The sequence below is a fragment of the Protopterus annectens genome, chromosome 16.part0, assembly GCF_019279795.1.
Source record: "Protopterus annectens isolate FY-2018-M chromosome 16.part0, PAN1.0, whole genome shotgun sequence".
NCBI lineage: Eukaryota > Metazoa > Chordata > Ceratodontiformes > Protopteridae > Protopterus > Protopterus annectens.
This window is the reverse complement of record NC_056750.1, coordinates 849,202,789-849,217,997: the sequence shown is the minus strand read 5'-3', so window position 1 is coordinate 849,217,997 and position 15,209 is coordinate 849,202,789. Positions and strand designations below refer to the sequence as shown.

The following is a 15,209-nucleotide window of genomic DNA, read 5'->3' as shown; positions in this document are numbered from 1 at the left end:
CCAGGCTTCTGGGTACAGTGATAGTCTTCCCCCGACTGCCTCCGAAGGTGGACAGTCGGGCAGCTCCTCAGGGATGCTGGAAGGGTTTGTCAGAGAAGGATTCTCTGCTACCCTGATTCTGCAGACCCTCCCCTGCCCCTCGGGTGGCATCTATTATTGTTCCCTCCTCTGCCTCTAGAGGGAAGCTCACCACTTGCATCAGGCAGTACTCCTTGAGGTTTGCGGAACCATATTTTCCCACCTTTCTGACCCTTAGGGTATGGTCTAGAAGGGGTAGAAAAACGGACTCCTACGGCAGAGAGTCTTGCCTTCCTGCTCGCAACCTGGTCAATGTATCCTTCACTTGAGGTCCAAACAAGGCAGAACCATCAAAGGGGGTGTTAGTGAAGGATGCCTTGAAGGAGGGGTCAGCAAAGTTGCATCCAGGCGTGTCTCCTTAGAGCGACGCCCGTGCCTGCAGCCCTACTCGCTCCATCGGCTGCATAGTAAATGAGCCACATGGAGGAGTTTACAACAGAGTTTAGGGTCCCCAGCTAGGAGATGATCTTTTCCTGAGACCCCGCAGCTGATAGGTCCTGTAAGGTATCACCCAGTTCCTTGAGAAGGTCTCTCTGGAGACGGGTGAAATGGCACAAATAATTCAGCGAACGCATAGCAAAGGTCGCTGAGGAAAACATCCGCTTGCCATACCTGTCCATAGTCCTAGATTCCTTATTAGGAGGATGGACAGGTACTGAAGAGGCAGCCAACTCCTTTTTAATGGCCGCTGCCACCACCATGGCATCAACAGGGACGCCCTTAGTTAGAAACTGCTTGTCAGAAGGGGCTGTAATAAATTTTGTAGGCCTCCAGGGAGTTGGTTCCATAGTATCCGGAGCCGTCCACGCCTTTAGAGCCACCACATCCATGAGCGGCTCGAAAGGCGGAGACACCCAGGAGGTGGAGGGGCGAGAACCGAACGCATCCAGGTACACCGACTCGTCCTCAGAAGGATTAAGGGCAGACAAGCTTCCCCTCTGCTTAAAAATCTCCAGGATGTCAGAAAATGAGACATCCTCAGAGGGGGACCTTGGGGACCCTTCTGAGTCATCCAAGTCAGTGTCCGATGAGACTGACTCAGGGGAGTCTATATGCTTCCTCTTGCATGTTCTCTTTCGAGGGGGCTCCCCTGAAGGATCAGGGGAGGCGTCAGAAGAGGAGGATATGCCCAATGGGGCTAACTGTAGCGTCAGTTCTCCATGCTCGGGATCAAGAAAGCGGGTAGAGACTGAAGCAGGCACCATAGAGGGAGGAGCCGAAGGAGCCGACCGTGGAGCAGGCACAGGGGCCAGCACACTCCTCATGACCTCAAAGGCGCCCCTATCAGGCAGGGAAGGGGGTCCCCGCTCCGAAGAGACAAGGACTCCTCCCAGCACCGAGTGGGACGGCTCCGAGGCCGATGTCGGGGCCGAACTCACCTGCGCCGAAGCTCCGAGAGGGAGAACGGGGTCGGACAAGGGTCCGATGCCACTCGCCCCCTCGAAGCCGACGAGAGTGTCCCGGCGCCCGGATCCCTCCAAGGATGGAAAGTACAGTTTTGTACCTACCATAACTGTAGATGTCCGATAGGTATGCATCTGCAGTCCTTACATATGGGTTGTCCTGCCTCAGGCAGCCCTTCGGTCGGCCGGATTCCAATGTCTGGGTCCGGCGTCGGCTGATGTCGCCCTTTCCCCGACGTCAGAGCGCCTGGGGTATAAAAGTGACAGCCGACGCCATCTTCCTCAGTTTTTCTTGCCCCAGATGCCAGGTGCCCTCTAAGGAAGGCTAAATTTGGAGAGAGAGAAAATTCCAAACATGCACAGCAATATAAAACAAATACACCATAATAGATAAACCCCAGCTAGCTAAAATGAGGGATAAGCACCCAAATAGTACCACAGAGGGGTAGGAGGGAGGGAAAACCTGACTGCAGATGCATACCTATCGGACATCTACATTTATGGTAGGTACAAAACTGTACTATGTCCTTCAAGGATGCATCTGCAGTCCTTACATATGGGTAGAATACCATAGCCAAGCTGGGGGGTGGTAGGACCTAAGAAAAGGATGGTGTAGCTAACATGTCCTGCAGGACTGCAGTAGCAAAGCCTGCTCTGGATCTGGAATATAAAGGTAAGTTGTAATGCTTGGAAAATGTATGCACAGAGCTCCATGTAGCAGCTTCTAAAATGTCCTTTGTAGCCACCCCTCTTAAGAAGGCTGTGGAGGTGGTTGTGGCTCTGGTGGAATGAGGTCTGATGTTAGCTGGCACAGCGTTGCCATGAAAAGAGTAGCAGAATCGAATGCAATTTCCTATCAATTTTGAAAGTCTGTTTGGAGATTGCTTTTCATTGTACCCCAGCAGCATATGCTACAAAGAGTTGGTCAGTTTTTCTGTAAGTCTTAGTTCTGTCCAAGTAGTAGCGCAACTGTCTGTGAATGTCTAGGGTATGCAGAAGTTTCTCTCCTTTATTTTGCGGATTTGGAAAGAAGGTAGGCAGGTGAATAGCTTGGTTCAGTGAGACCCTGGATACCACCTTTGGCATGAATGAAGGATTGGTTCTCAAAGAGACTCTGCCCTGATGAAAAATGAGAAATGGTTGTACTGCCATGAGGGCCTGTAACTCAGATACTCTTCTTGCTGAGGTTATGGCCAGAAGGAAGGCAGTCTTCCAAGACAGGAACTGTAGTTCTGAAGATGTTGCTGGTTCAAAGGGAGGTAGAGTTAATTTTTCCAACATGAAGTTAAGGTCCCATGTAGGCACTGGTGGTTTCCGTGGAGGGTTGATGTTTTTTATCCCTCTTAGAAACTGCCTTAGCAGAGGATGAGAAAATACAGGTGGATCAGTGTTGTACTCTGCTGAAATTGCTGAAGCATGAATTTTTATGGAAGAATAAGAAATGCCATTATGCAGCATTTCAGCCAAGTATTCAAGGATATGTGGAATGCTCATCACTGTCGGATCTTGACCCTTTGCGGTGTTCCAGGTACGAAATCTTTTCCATTTTGCTGAATATGTTTTTCTTGTGGAAGGTCGCCGAGCTTCCATGATGATATCCTTTACCCTCTTGGATAGTTTATCCTGGTGAGGAGTCAAGGTATCTTCCAGGCTGTCAGCTGCAAGGTTTTTAGGATGGAGTGCAGAATTTTGTACTTGTGCTGTGTCAGAAGAAGTGGCCATTGTGGTAGAGGCCGCGGTTTCGTGCGAGACATGCTCTTTAACAGTGGGTACCAGAGCTGTCTTGGCCAGTCCGGAGCTATCAGAATCACTTTTGGTTGCTCTGTCCTGATCTTCAGTAAGACCTTGGTCATTAACGGTAGAGGAGGGAATGCATATACTTTTAGAGTATTCCAGCTGAAAGAGAGAGAGAGCGTCCACTTTCCATGCTTGAGGATGGTATGCTCTTGTGCAGAATTTCTTCAGTTGATGGTTGTGGTGGGAGGCAAAAGATCTATGTCTGGCCTTCCCCATAATTGTGTTATCTGAAGAAAGATGTCTGGGTGCAACATCCATTCGTGTGGATCCATGGTGTTTCTGCTTAGGCTGTCCGCCAGTACATTATCTTTTCCTGGTACGAACTGGGATTGCAGCTCTATATTGAGTTTTAGGAAAAGTTCCCAAAGATTCACTGCCAGTCTGCAAAGAGGGTAAGAATGGGTACCTCCTTGCTTGTTTATGTACCACATAACTGTGGTATTATCTGTCTTTATTAGCAGGTGGCCTTGATGCAGGAAGTGTTTGAAGGCCTCGATTGAGTGTATCACTGCCAGCATTTCCTTTTGGTTGATGTGCAGGCGCAATTTTTTTTTTTTTTTGTGTCCATTGTCCTTCTAGGCTGTGACTGTGTTGAGACCATAGACTCCTTAGGTACCATTGCAGTTTCCTCATATGCAGCCTTGCTTGTGGAATCAGAAGAATGCAAGATGCCATGAAACCCAGGGGCCTGCAGGATTTTCCTTGCCGTCAGCTGGGTTTATGTTGTCAGATTTCTGAAATAATCCGGTAGTTGTTCTTGTTTTTCTTCTGTGAGAAAAGCCATTTGGGTGGCTGTATCCAGTTTTGCACCCAGGAAAATTATTGTTTGGGATGGAACAAGACTTGATTTCTGAATGTTGACTGTGTATCCCAAGGCCTGTAGTAGGCGGATGGCATAATTCAAGTGTTTTACCAATGTTTGTTGGCTGTCCGCTTGTATAAGGCAGTCGTCCAGGTATGGGTATATTTTAATCCCCTGGAGTCTGCAATGTGCAATTACTGATGCCAGGCATTTCGTGAATACTCTGGGCGCAGTAGATAAGCCAAAGGGCAATGCTGAGACTTGATAATGCTCTGAACCCGCAAGAAATCTGAGGTGTCTTCTGCAACTTTGTCTGATAGGGACATGCAGGTATGCCTCATTGAGGTCTAGAGTTACCAGCCAAGACCCCTTGCCCAGCATGGGAAGGAGTTGCTGTAAGGTCAGCATTTTGAATTTTGGCACAATGAGATAAGTATTCAGTGCGGACAAGTCCAGAATAGGCCTCCATTGCTTTTCTTTTCTTGGAACAAGGAATAGTCTGGAATAAAATCCTTGGCCTTGTTCTGTGAAAGGAACCTTTTCTATTGTGTTCATTTGTAGTAGGTTGGAAATTTGCTTGAAAGCCTCTGCCCTTTGATTTGGTGGCAGGTTTGGCATGCCTTGTCTTTTTGGTAATGTATGAAAATGGAATCTGTACCCTTTGTCTATTATTTGCAGTATCCATTTGTCCTTTGTAATAATGTGCCAATTTTCTGAGAATAAAGATAGCTTTCCGCCCAAAGGTGCTTCCAATTGAGCCCTGGTTGGCGGGGTCAAAGTCAAGTCATTGAGATTGTCCTTGTGCAGCAGGTGTAGGTCCTGCACTACCTCTCTGGTTAGGAGGCTGCCATTGACGGCCTCTGTAGGAGCCTCGAGCTTGCCCTCTACCTCTGGCACGCCTGTTTCTGCCTCTTTGAAATCTGTCTGTGTCTGGAAAGGACCAATTCTTAGTAGGCCAATTTCTGCTGAATCTTGGTGGTTGGACCTGGAGGAAATCTTTGACTGTCTGTACTGATTTAGCCTTTTCCTCAAATTTCTTTAAGACCTCTTGAGCCGTGGAACCAAATAACTTTTGTTTTTCCAGTGGTGCATCCAGAAGCTTTGCTTTAACATGATCTGGCAGTGTTTGTTCCTTCAGTCAAGCAAGTCTACGTATGACTGCACCTGTCATTGCTGACCTACATGAAGCTTCCAATGCATCATAACCACACTGTAAGAATGGTTGCTAACCTGCTGGGAGTTATGCACCAGATCCTGAAACGCCTTGCGATCTAGGGGTTCAGGTGAGGTTAGTTTTTTATGCAATTCATCTAACAGGTATTCTTGATACTGTATCATATGGAATTGACAATTTAATGCTCTCATAGAAAGAGTGGAGGAAGTATACACTTTTTTACCCCATCTCTCTAAAGCCCTGGATTCCCTTTCAGAAGGAAGTGGATTTTTAGAAGTGGTGGTTGTAACCCCTATAGGGCCCTGGGAAATAGTTTCAGGGTCAGCTGAGTGGCCCTTGTAAAGGAATAGATGTGTGTCCGGGACCCTGTAGCACCTGTCGGGTTTGACAGGAGCCGGAAGAAGAGAGTCAGGGGAAATACTAGACTCAGAGTACACATCTTCTATAACATTTAAAACTGGAGGAATAGCCAAAGGTCTATGTTGAGGTAAATGTAAGAAAGTTCTTAACCTCTTCCTGGAATCAGAGAATTCCTGGCCTTGCCATTTGAAATGCGCTCTCATGGAGTGAAGGGTCTCCCCAAAGGACAACTCTTCAGGGGGGAGGCCGAGGGAATAGATTCCTCTGCATCAGAATCCTCGTAGGCCAGAAAGGCCTCCTCCTGGTAGTCTGAAAGGGCAGAGTCATCTGAGGCCTCATCAGAGGACTGGGGATCAGTCTGCTCAACCCTGGGCCCTTTGCCTGGAGATGGTTGAGAGCCCCTGTCTGGATGTGGCTGACAGCCCCTGGTTAAGGAGATAAGGTCCTCAGCTAAGCTCAAAATTTGTGAACCGGTAGTGGATCCCTGAGGAATAGCCTTGGGAGGGAGAGCTTTTGGCTGTTTAGCAGCTTTGGCACGTGTAAAGGCCTTAATGGACATGGAAACAGGAGGCCTGGCTGCCCCACGTGCTGGAATAGTTTTATCAACAGACATAGTGTCGGATATCTCCGGAGCACCGGTTTCAGAAGGAAATTCTAAGACCGACCCAGTGGAGGCCTCCGGTACCGTAGTTACCGGCTGTACGTTGTCGTCGGTTGGAACCAGTGGAGATTCGGTTTCAGCAGAGACCGAGACAGTCGCGGTAGGCCTGGGGGTGGAGACGGACAAAACCGCGGGCCGCTTGTGTCGGTCCTTATCCTTCCGTTTCTTGGGTAAAAGAGCTGTCGGAAGCTCCGACGGCATTTTATAACAGTAATTTTCCCCAAAATATTCCTCTGCAAACTCTGCCCGACACCTAAGAGTGCGTTTATTGAAGGAAGCACAGGCTGTACAGGCCGAGACGTCGTGGTCTGGGCCTAGGCAGGGTAAGCAGTAAGAGTGGAAATCCTTATGAGGTATATGTTTCCCACAAGTTAAACAATTATTAACTTTAACCGTTTGATCTGACATCGGCCGAGGCAAGAAAGAGTCCCCAATGGGGTACTTCGCTTTTTTTGAAGACTTCAGTAGCTGAAATTACAGGAGCTGGCCGACCGGCACTTGCGAACTGCTTCTGCTTCTGGCACCATGCGCCAAGAAAGACTGAGGAAGATGGCGTCGGCTGTCACTTTTATACCTCAGGCGCTCTGACGGGGAAAGGGCGACATCAGCCAACGCCGGACCCAGACTTTGGAATCCGGCAGACCGAAGGGCTGCCTGAGGCAGGACAACCCATATGTAAGGACTGCAGATGCATCCTTGAAGGACATCCAAGGAAGAGATCTGAGCCGAAAGGGGTGGTATCGGCTCCGACGTTCCCGACCCCTACGATCTCCGGCTACGAACTCACAGGAAGAGTCAGAGGAGGAATCGAAGAGGGAGTAGTTAAAGCCAATACCTGATGAGGAGGGCTATACAACATTTGGGCCAGTGCCTGCAACTTAAGTAGTCTGCTAACCGCCATCTCGAGTTCATGGTCCGACAGCCTGGAAGACCGAGAGGAGTGGGACCTGTGACTCCGCTCTGATAACAATGGAGACTTCGGAGCAGAGTGGACCGATTCCAGGGAAGGAGACCTGGAACACTTCTTGCTCGAAGACGGCTCCGACAGCAGTCTCAGAGCCGAATGAGGTCTAGAATCATCGGTTATGGCCGGAACCGATGCAGTGGTAGTAGTAGCACCGCTCGGCGACGGCTTTGACGTGGGGCCGATGGTTTGGCAAGCTTAGAAGGTTTACCCGACGAAGGCTTAGCCGGGGAACCTTCAGGCTTTAACAAGCCTCTCAAAATAAGTTTATTCCTGCAGGACTCTTGGACTGAACGCATGGCAGACAGAACAAGAGTCCTGCAGGTGCAGAGGGCCCAAGCAATATAAGCAAGAAGTGTGACAGTCTGTCAGAGGCATCTTCTGACAGCACAAGTCACACTTCTTGAAGCCCGAGACCTTAGTGTCTTTAGACATCCTGAAAAAGGGATGACTGTCTAGTCACAATCAGTCAAACACACACAAAAAAGTTGTAACAGACTAGGAAAAAAATAACCCCACACTTTTTAATACAATCTAACAAGGCACAAACACACACAAATAAGAATGGAAGGGGATTGGCCAAGGGCCTAACTTTTAGGTGAGGGGAAAAAAACAGCATCAAAAACTACCTAAGAGGGAATCCTAAACAGGGATCTAAAGGTAGTAACTAAAAAACACCATCGCTAATATTTTAACCCCCAAAAGCTTACTAAAAACCAAGAAAAATATTAGTACAGCCTTAGCCGGCAAAAAGACGCAACCTCGTAGCTGAAGCGGCAAACGAGATCTGGGTATATCATGCCTAGCATTATGGGACATAGGATAGCCTCGCGGTGGTAAAAAATAGCTCTCGAGCTTTAGTAATAGGCCGAGTCGGAGCAGAGGTTCAGCTCCAAACCCATCCAGCAAGAATGAAGGCGAGATTGTCAACTTAACATTATATTGCTGATATTTGAGCATATGAAACTGAAAACTTAAAGCCCTTGTAGCCAAAGTAGCAGAGTTGTAAATCTTCCCCCATCTGTCCAATGCCCAAGAATCCTTGTCGGCGTGGGTAGGGTTTTTTGCAGTGGATGCCTTGACCCCTTTGGGACACAGAGATAGTTTCTGGGTCAGCAGCAGGGTTTTTGAAAAGGAATTTATGAGAGTCAGGCGCCCTGTAGTACCTGTCCGGCTTAACAGGAGCTGGAGGTAAGGAGTCAGGGGTCAGACTGGACTCTGAAAATACATCATCTACAATGTCTAACACAGGTGAAATAGCTAGGGGCCTGTGTTGTGGGAGTAAAAGGAAGTCTCTGAGCCTTTTCTTAGATTCTGAATAATCTTGGCTCTCCCACTGGAAATGTTCCCTCATGGTATGCGAGGTTTCCCCAAAAGAGTAATCCTCAGGAGGAGAGGCTGAAGGTATAGATTCTTCAGCATCAGAATCCTCATAGGGAGGAAGAGAGTATTCCTGATCAGAAGAGGAATCAGATGAAATGGAAACCTGACCTGAAGATTCATATTCTCTCTCTTGCCTAGGCCTCTTACCAGGAGGGGGATGGAAACCCCTGATCAAGGTAATCAAGTCTTCGGCCATTTTGAGCATCTGTTTTTTGGGCACAGAGGCCTGTCCACGTGGCTCTTCAGTTTGTTTCTTTGCTTTAGAAGGTGCTTTAGTCTTTACCTTTGAAGCTGAAGTCAGTTTCATGTAAAGATTTTTATATCTGAATACACCCTCAAAAGCCGATGCCTGCTCAGCAGCACCAGACCCATATGAGGGAATAGTGTCCGAGGCTCCAATACCTTGTGTTTCCAGCGGCATAACCGACTCCATGTGGGAGTCGGTAATGGCCTGCGACTCTAAAGTAGCGGGCGTCAGGGGCTGCGAAAGCACATCACTGAGAACTGGTAAACCGGAAACTGGCTTAGGAGAAGCTTCTTCGTCGGTTTTGGACCTCGGTTGTTTATCTCTCTCCTTTTCTTTGCGTTTTTTTGTGAACTCCAGTAGTCGGATGGCTATCTGATGACATTTCTGGATAATTAAACCAGCGTCCAAAACAGTTTAAAGCAAAATCATACCGATAGTGCGTTGGTTAAATCTAACGCAAAACCGACAACCAGAAACATTGTGATCAGGGACTAGGCAAGGAATACAGTAAGAATGAAAGTCCTTATGAGGTATTTGCTTTCCACAAGAAATACAATTGTTAACTTTTTCTGACATTGGTCTGGAGCAAAAAAAAAGTTTCCCCAACGGGGTACTTAGCTTTATTGAAGACTTCGGGTCTGAAACTCGAACACGAATATCTCAGGAGTCGGCCGACCGGCACTTGCGAATTGCTTTTGCTTCGGGCACTGCACGGCAAGAAAGACTGAAAAAAAATGGCGTCGGCTGCATCTTTTACACCCCTGACGATTTGACGTCAGGGAAGAGGCGACAGCAGCCAACGCACGACCAAAGACTTTGGAATTCAGGCCGAATGAGGGCAACCTGCCAGCAGGATTACCCAAATGTAATGACCGCAACAGCGAAACACAAAGAAAATTCCCCATAACAATTATACTGCAACATAGGAATTGAAGGACAACTGAGGAGACCGGCAACTCCTCCATGGCTTCAGCTGAGAAAAGAAGACGAAGATGCCCAGCTGTGAGAGACTGCTAGCTGACTAAGTGTGCTGAAATATGCTGAATAAGGACAAAGTAGCAGCAAGAAAGCTCTGAAGCACATGGCACTTTAACTTCCTTTTATATGTAGCTCTGCTCAAGTTCCTGGCAAAATGCATGGAGGGTGCCTTAAGCTTTGAACTGCTGTCTGGTTGCTCACATTTTTGTCAGGATATAATCCTAACAGCTTAGGCTAGTGCAAGAGTAATCTACTGCTGAACATCAAACATATCCACAGAAAAAGGTGCTGCAGGCACACATTGCATATGCAAACTTAAATGTTAAACACTTGGGGTGGGATTAGGGCCAAAATAATAGAACACCCTTACGGCTGTCTGGATAACGGTCTTCCACAATCAACCTCACCCACAAAAATTGAATGGCAAACTGACTGTGGCAACTGATAGTTGGCAAGAAATAGTGGACAAAAAAAATAAAAGCCTCAGATTTTGAATGGTGAAAAGATCTGAAATACAGGACACAGATGTTCCTTAATGTTAGGTCAAGTTTCACAGTAGGAAAGTATGCCACAATACCTTACTATAAAAAATCAAAGCAACAACTAGGTTTCAAAGAAAACAATATATACTTCATTCTTCTTCTGTGATTTCTCAAGCTCAAGATATGCCTCCTCCAGCTACTTAGAAACCACATATTACCACTAAGCTTGTGTATCAAATTTTTCTTATGATCAATTTTATTTGCAAAAATGGTACAAGAAGCTTCTTTAACTCACATATTTATATAAATGATGTACCAAATTTTGTGAAAAGTATTATGGAATTAACAGCATTTTTCAAACATGATATAGAACCATCAATTAATGAAAATCTGAACTAAGGTTCTCTCTCAAAAACTGTTCAAAAATGTGCTACTCTTTTAAATGTAGTTGACTAAGCTGTTACAGTTCAATCCTTATCCAAAACTAAATCCATAAAGGTATTAAAGGACTTAAAAGTTCAGTCTCTCAGTAGTTCTCTTTCCTCACTTCCCTTTGAGTACAAAGTAAAGGGTCGGCAGGATCTACTGAAGCATCATAGAGACTGAACTACACAGAATAGAAAGTTGTGTAAACTCTTACCATAAACAGAGATGTCCTTCTCTTACATGTTGCAGTATTCTACTTGTGGATTTACCCTTCTTCCTCTCCAGTTTGTCCAGCCAGATTTCCAAAGATTTTCAGTCCCTCTTGGTGCGTTGGACGTCTGACACGGCTGCAGGAAAGTGGGCCATAAAAGTGACGTCTGCACACACTAGCCCTCAAAACATAGTAAACGCCCCAGTTGGAGCCAGTCTTCCAAGGGCATAGACTGCCCAGTATCGCCAAGGAGAGCAAAGGCAGTCATACAAGTGGGGACGTTGGGTGGGAAGGAATACTGCTACATGGAAGAGGACATCTACGGTAAGACTTTACACAACTTTCCTATGTCCTTCTATTACAATGTTGCAGTATTCTACTTGTGGGCGAGTACAAAAGCTCAATGAGGATTGGGAGGGTGGCCCAGATGAAGTTTCCAGGAATCCGTGTAGGATAGCCCTGGCAAACCCTGCCCTGGCTCTAAAAATGTGGTCCAATTTGTAGTGTTTGGTGAAGGTGTGAACTGAGGACCAAGTGGCTGCCTCAAGTATGGAGTTGGTGTCCAACCCTTTAAAGAAGGCTCCAGAAGACGCCATTGTTCTGGCAGTGTGTGCCTTGACATTATCCTGCAAGGTCTTACCATGGTGTAGGTAGCAGAAGGAAATGGCACGGGAAATTCAGGCCAGAATTGTCTGCTTGCTCACAGTCTTCCCCAAGACCCTGGGGTAGAAGGGGGCAAAACAGCTGGTCTGATTTCTTAAAAGGCTTGGCTAATGTAGATAAAACTTAAGTTGTCTGTGGATGTCTAGGAAATGTAGCACTCTCTCACTATCCCCCCTGTGGGTTAGGGAAGTAGGTGGGCAGGTGGATGGGCTGGTTCAAGGATAGGTCATTCACTACTTTGGGAATGAATGACGGGTTTGTCCTGAGGGACACCCTGTCCAGGTGGAAAATTGGGAAAGCTGGTGTAGCCATAAGAGCTTGCAATTCTGAAACCCTTCTGGTGGAAGTCAGAGCTACCAGCACTACAGTTTTCCATGTGCAAATTTTTAAGGCAACCTTGTCTGCTGGCTCACAAGGGGCTAGAATGAGTTTTTCTAGAAAATAATTTAAGTCCCAGGGAGGGGGAGATTCTGAGTGGTCTTGTGTAATACACCTTTGAGGAAACGTTTAGAAGGGAGTCTGGATGCAAGGGGTAGATCCATGGGGAGGCAGGCAGAGATAGCAGAAAAGTGTGCCTTCAGAGATGAGTACGAGTTCACACAGGTATGACAGGATAAGAGGCATACTGCTTTCCAGCGTGTTCAACTGTCTTTTGCGACACCAAATAGGATTTCCATAGGTTGGGTTTTCTGGCCTCCTGCAGGACAGAGAGCACGTCCTTGTTATATAGGAGTCTGAAGGGGATCAGAATCTTATCAGCCACAGGGTGAGGTTTACAGATTCCCACTGTGGGTGTATCTGAGTCCCATTGTGCTGTGTGAGTAGGTCCACTGAAGGGGGGTAACGTGTGGTGACTGCCCTTGGACAGGTGGAGAAAGAGGGAACCAGTGCTGCCTTGGCCAGTAGGGAGTCACCAGCAAGGTTTTGGGCGAGTCCTGCTAAATATTCAGCAGGATCCTTTATATCAATGGGAAGAGGGGGAATGCATACAGGAATTTCCCCATCCAAGTTATCAAGAAGGCATCTGTTGCTAATTCCTCGGGGTCTGGTGTCCTGGTGCAGTAGCCAGGAAGCTGCCTGTTTATGGAAGAGCCGAACAGGTCTATTTGTGGAATACCCCACCTGTGGACCATATTCAGGAAAACATCTCTTTGCAGCATCCATTCGTGGTTGTTTGTAATGGTTCTGTTTAGGCAATCTGCCTGGGAGTTGTGCAGGGATGGAATGTAGGCTGCCTGAAGGGTGATCCCCTGTGAGGTAGCCAGTTCCCATGCTTGCAGAGCTAGTCTGCGTAGAAGGTAAGATTTGGTCTTTTCCTGGTTGTTGAGATACCACAGGACTGTGGTGTTGTTTGTACCTTTAGAGGACCCTATTCTAGGTAGGGCTGGAAGGTCTGTAGAACGAGGAAGAAGGTTCTCATTTCTCTGACATTTATGCGATCTCTTTTGTGTATGTCCACAAATCTTGCACTTTCCTTTTTCCCCAGAGTTGTTCCCAAGCCCAGGTCTCAGGCATCTATGTACATGTTCTGGGAGGGGGTTTGCAGAGGCAGTCCTGGGTTTTGGGCTACCTGAGCCACCCACCATCTCAGTTCCTGATGCAAGCAGGGGAGCAGTGGGACCCTGAACTCTAGAGGGTGGGAGTGTTGGGTCCACACCGACCAAAGGTACCACTGTAGTTCCCTCATGTGCATCCTTGCTAGGGGCAACATGGGAATGGTAGCTGCATTGTAACCTACAAGTCTCAAATTGTCTTGTAGTCAGCTCTGTTGAATGTAGGGCAGCAAGAGGGTGGTTTTGGGGGGATATCCCCTTTTCTTCTGGAAGAAAGGCCTTCAAGAGGTCTGTCCTAATCCTGCAACCCAGGAAGACAATATCCTGTGTGGGGCTGAGGTGGGATTTTGGGAAGCTGACCATGAACTCTAGAGCGAGCAGGATTACCAGAAAGTTCTGAAAGTGGAGGAGAGTTTCCTTGTCTTTTGCGTGAATTAGGAGGTATCCTAGGTAAGGGAAAGAATAGTTGTGTAAATGCTTACCATAACCACAGATGTCCTTCTCTTTCATGCTGCAGTATTCACACTGTGGGATTTCCAGCCCTCAGGTGACCAGATGTTGGCTCTTGTACAAAAGCTTAAGCCTGGCTGCTATAGGTGCATGGGCCGTCACACGTAGGGCCATAAAACCATGGAGCATAAATATGACGTCAGCACACGCAGACATCAGAACTTGAAGCCCAGAGAAGACACTAAGGCCAAGGAGAAGCAAAAGCGAATGCCCCTGTAGGGCTGTAGGGGGTGGCCTACAGAGAGAGGATACACCGGAGAAGACTGAGGATACCAGGGGGGTGGAGGGTGGGATGGAATACTGCAACATGGAAGAGGAGGACATTATGGATATGGTAAGATTTTACACAACTATTCTAGGTCCTTCTGTTCCTATGTTGCAGTATTCAAACTGTGGGAGAGTACCACAGCTAAGAGGAATGTTGGGAGGTGGCAGAGGTAGAGGATTCCAGGAATCCCTGCAGGACTGCCCTGGCTCTACAGACCTGGTCAAGCTTGTAGTGCTTAGTGAACGTATGGACTGTACACCAGGTGGCTGTCTCCACGATAGAGGCAGTCTCTAGCCCTTTTATGAAGGCCTTTGAGGTAGCCACGCCTCTGGTAGAATGTGCTCGCACACCTTGAGGTAATGGTTTGTGATGATGAAAGTAGCAAAAGAGGATGGATTTCCTGATCCAGGAGGAGATTGTTTGGAGACTACCTTACCCAAAACCCTGGGATGGAAGGAAATGAACAGTTGGTCATATTTTCTGAAGGACTTAATTTTGTCCAAGTAGAATCTCAGTTGTCTATGTACATCCAGGAAATGGAGAATCCTCTCCGCAGAGTTAGTAGGGGAGGGGAAGAAGGTGGGTAGGTGAATAGACTGGTTTAAGAATAGTTTATTTACTACTTTGGGCATAAAGGAGGGGTTTGTGTGTAGAGTCACCCTATCATTGTGGAAGGTGGTGTTAAAGAGGGCAAGCCATCAGGGCCTGTAATTTAGACAGTCTTCTAGCAGAGGCAATGGCCACTAATAGAATGCTTTTCCATGTGCACATTTGGAGATATGCTGTGCTGGTGGGCTGAAAAGGGGGTAGAGTAAGCTTTTCTGGCAAGAAGTTCAGGTCCCAAGGAGGAGTGATGGGCTTTCTTGGTGGTCTGATGTGCAAGACCCCTCTCGGGTAAAGTTTTACACCCAATCTGGAAAGAAGAGGTGGCTGTAAAGGCAAGCATGCAGAAATGGCAGAAAGATGGATGTTAACAGAACAGTAAACTATTCCTCCTTAATTAATTCACAGGTATAGTTCAGGACAAGGGGTGGATCTGCCAGAAATGGGTCCTTGTCTCTAAGAGAACACCATTTTGAGAATCTGTGCCATTTAGACAGTTTTTTCTAGTAGTTTGGTTCCTGGCCTCCCTGAGGACTGATAGCATGCCTTCGGAGTAGTGTTGTCAAAATGAGATCAAAAGTTGATCATTCATAGTTTTAGGTGTAGTAAAAACAGTTTGGGGTGGAGGGATCCCTTTTGCTGCAAT

The 15,209-nt window shown here is 47.2% G+C and overlaps 1 protein-coding gene and 1 non-coding gene across 2 annotated transcripts in view; both read right to left on the bottom strand.

Moving 5' to 3' along the window:
• PRRC2B (proline rich coiled-coil 2B) overlaps window positions 1-15,209 on the bottom strand; it is a 3,584,159-nt gene that overhangs the window by 914,164 nt on the left and 2,654,786 nt on the right. The gene's annotated exons all lie outside the window — the stretch shown is intronic.
• LOC122791107 lies at window positions 10,852-10,931 on the bottom strand. The gene has a single exon (XR_006363081.1). It is a non-coding gene; the product is annotated as a small nucleolar RNA SNORD62 (small nucleolar RNA).